At 35.9% G+C, this 3,913-nt stretch overlaps 1 pseudogene; it reads right to left on the minus strand.

Moving 5' to 3' along the window:
• Positions 1 to 320: 320 nt before the first annotated feature.
• On the minus strand, positions 321 to 419 carry LOC132267981 (small nucleolar RNA R71; annotated as a pseudogene).
• Between the last annotated feature and the right edge of the window lie 3,494 nt (positions 420 to 3,913).

Genomic DNA, 3,913 nt, shown 5'->3' on the forward strand with positions numbered 1-3,913 from the left:
ACTTGCATTCAATTGCCCCCATTTAGAGCACATCACTATGAAATCAAACCACAAACCATTCAAATGCTTCCTAACTATCATGGACTTCCAAGTAAAGAACCTTATAAGCATTTGGATGAGTTTTTTGAAGTGTGTTCCACCGTGAAATACATGGACATGCCGCAAAAAGTTTTAAGACTTAGACTTTTTCCTTTCACCCTTAAAGACAAGGCAAAATATTGGTTCAACAATCTTAGGCCTTTTTCGATAACTTCTTGGGCAGAAATGCAACAAAAGTTCTTGAAAAAATACTAACCGGTTTCTAAGACCAATGCCATGAGAACTTCAATTAGAGAATTTTCTCAAGGGGATGGGGAAATGTTTCATGAGGCATAGGAAAGGTTTAATGATTTTCTTAGGAAGTGCCTACATCATGATATACCTAAGTGGCAATTAGTTCAATATTTCTTTGAAATTTTACTGGATAATCACAAGGGTATGGTTGATGCATCTATGGGTGGTTCTTATCTTAACAAGTATGAAAATGATGTGTGGCAATTGTATGAAAGTATGAGTGAAAATTCCATGCATAGGTCCATATCTTCTAAAAATGGTAGAAACCTAGGTGGAAGGAAGAATGTCGGCTTGTATCAAGTTGACAATTCCTATGACATAGCCGCCGAGATGAAATTCTTATCTCAAAGGTTTGATCAATTTTTGATTAACCAAAATTCGGCAAATCAAGTATCTTCCTCCCCTACTCATATTCATCATCGTGCATCTAATGAATCTTGTATGACTTGTTCAAGTGTCTTGCATTCCACTTCCAATTGTCCCCACGGACATGTGCAAAGTGAGCCCCATGAGCAAGTCAATGCTACATTTGTTAATCAAAGGAATAATCCCTATGGCACTCATTACAATTCAAGTTGGAGAAACCATCCAAACTTTTCTTGGAAAAGCCAAAGGGAAGGCTCAAACCCTCCCCAAGGTGGTTTTCAAGGGAAGTATGTTCCGCCACCAATGCAAGGCCAAGGTTCCCAAGGTTTTAAATCATCATCATTTCAATCACATGGCAATCAATTTTCTAATTCTCATTTCCCTAATCAACCATCTTATTCCCAAGGAAACTCTAAAAGTCCCGCCTTTAAAGAGAAAGTTTTGACCGCTCTAGGCACTCTAGAGGCGAACAGTCAATTGCTTCATTCTCACTCTTAATCCATTACTAAGCTAGAAACCCAAGTAGGGCAAATAGCTAGTACCTTAAATGCTAGAGAGAAGGGGAAGACGCCTTTGAATGCCCCACCAAAGCAACAATGTGTTGTGGAGACTCATTCCTCATTGGAAGGGCACATAATTAAACATGTCAATACGGTGACAACCTTGAGAAGTGGGAAGATTGTGGACAACCAAGTAGGTGTGTCCAATGAAGAGAGTGAACCAGTGCAATCACAAGTTGACACCCATCCCGTTTCTTATCATATTCCTCCTTCATTGTATATGCATAATCATTCAAATGAGGAAGTGTTAGAAAGTGATTTGAAAAGTTAGTCCAAAATTGATTTGAAAGGTGAAGTGAACAAAGCTTTGAAAAAGGATTTTCAAAATTCTTGTGTTGATGATGTTTCAAAGAAAATTTTTGAAAAAGTTTTTGAGCCAAGAGCTCCATTTCCGGATGCCATGAAATGATCCATTTATCTTGATAAAAAAAAAAAGATCATGACCAATGAAATTATTTAAATGTTTAGGCAAGTAAAGATTAATCTTCCACTTTTGGATGTAATTAAGCAAATTCTGGCTTATTCCAAGTTCTTAAAAGATCTTTGCACCCAAAAAAGGAAGAACAAGAGCCAAGCACCTAGGAAAGTAGTCTTGACTGAGCAAGTGAGCTCAATCTTGCAACATAACACCCTTCCAAAGTTTAAGGACCCCGGTTCACCTACTACCTCTTGCATCATTGGTGACCATGTTATTAATCAGGCTCTTCTAGACTTAGGAGCAAGTGTTAATCTTCTTCCATACTCGGTATATGTTAAATTGGGCTTAGGAGACTTAAAACCGACGTCAATGGTTTTTACAACTTGCCGACCGATCCATCAAAAAGCCTAGGGGTATCATTGAGGATGTCTTGATTAAAATTGATAAATTCTTCTTCCTGGTCAATTTCGTTGTCATTGACATGGAACCGATTCCAAATCCCAAGAGCCAAATTCCCGTTATCCTTGGCCGTCCTTTCTTGGCAACTGCAAATGCTAACATCAATTTTAGGACGGGGTAATGAAAATCTCATTTGGGCATATGAAAGTGAAGTTGAATATCTTCAATCCAACCCCAAATTCATTTGACAAGCATGAAGAAGTAAATGTTGTAGAAAAATGTCTAGACAATGAATGTGAAAGAATGGAGTCTTTGTTTGAAACCAAAACTTCAAAAAGTTCATCTTTGACCTTGAGTCTAAAGAATGATGTTTCAAAATCTTACTTTAAGAGGGCATGGAAGCCCAAAGATCACATTGACAAAGGACAAACAAATTCTTTTTAACCTAATCCAACAAGTTCTTTAGGGAACCATTTGTTGGGTGGAATTCAAAGTACTTATCACCCCGACAAGGAGGGAATGCATTACAAGATGTTTGATTTGGGCTAAAAGAGCCCAACATCTTGCTAGAGACATTAAAGACTAGTAAATTCTTCGTAGGGTTTACAACCCTATTCCTCCCTTATTTCTATTTTATCTTTCATTTCTTGCATCGTCTAGATATGTTTTGGAATTCATACATATGGCTAGGAATTTTGATTGAGTATGCATGCATTTTCCTTCTGAAAATATGCATTTTGTCCATGTTCGATCGATCTCAAAAAAGGTTCGATCGATCGAACAACCATCCCTACATCCAATCATTGCTCTGTTCCATCGATCTGAAATTTCCTGCATAAATCAGCCCTCTGTGTATCGTTTAAGAATTTCTTTGGATCGATCTGAAAGTTCCTAGATCGATCTAACTTTTTCTTAGATCGATCTTCAATCCACACTTAGAAAAATTTTTGAGATCCATGAAAAAGTCCTCTCTATACATCATTCGAACTTCTTTGCAGGTTTTTACCTGTTTCGATCAATCGAACCATCTTCTCGATCGATCTCAGCTTAATCGATCTTTACCCTTTGTTAACCTTGACTTTGACTTCAACTATATTTTTATTTTTTATTTTTTATTTTTAGTACTTATTTTATTTTATTTTACCTTAAAAAAAAACTCCAAAAAGATTTTCATTCTATTTTTCACTTTTATTTTCAATTATTTACTTTATTTTCATTTTAAAATTTTCAAAAATCCCAAAAACAATTTTCTTTTGTTTTATTTCCAAAAAAATTCAAAAAAAAAAAAAATAGTTTTAGTTTTAATTTTAATTTTTAATTTCCAAAAATTCAAAATATAAAAAATAAAAAAATTTCGTTTAGTGAGGGGAGATCGATCTCAACATTCTTCAGATCGATCTATATTCGATCGATCAGAAATTTTCCCTGAGCGATCGAACTTGTCAGGACCTGTTTTTAAAAATAAAACCCTAGGGTCATTAGATCGATTTCAAGATCGATCTAAGCCCTCTCAGCCCTCGCCGCTGTAAACCACACCTCTCCCATCTCTGGCAAACCCTCCGGCGACCATCCCAAGCTTCCACATCATTTTCTTCATCTCAAATCTCGTCCATCTCGCAATTTCCACTTCTCTCTCTCTTAGATTTGGTAAGTCTCGAGTGTTTTTCTTTTGATTTCGAGTTTTAATCTACATATTTGTGATGTTTACATGTTAGATCCAGACTTTCCATGCTTAATCCTTACCATATTTGAAGATTTAAAGCTTGTGTATATATATGTATATATATATGTATAGGTTTATGTATATATTTCAATTTTGACTTGATTTTGGGGGTCA

The sequence above is a fragment of the Cornus florida genome, unplaced genomic scaffold (assembly GCF_030987335.1).
Source record: "Cornus florida cultivar Cherokee Brave unplaced genomic scaffold, ASM3098733v1 CherokeeBrave_3.0.0_Hap2_Chr07, whole genome shotgun sequence".
Taxonomy (NCBI): domain Eukaryota; kingdom Viridiplantae; phylum Streptophyta; class Magnoliopsida; order Cornales; family Cornaceae; genus Cornus; species Cornus florida.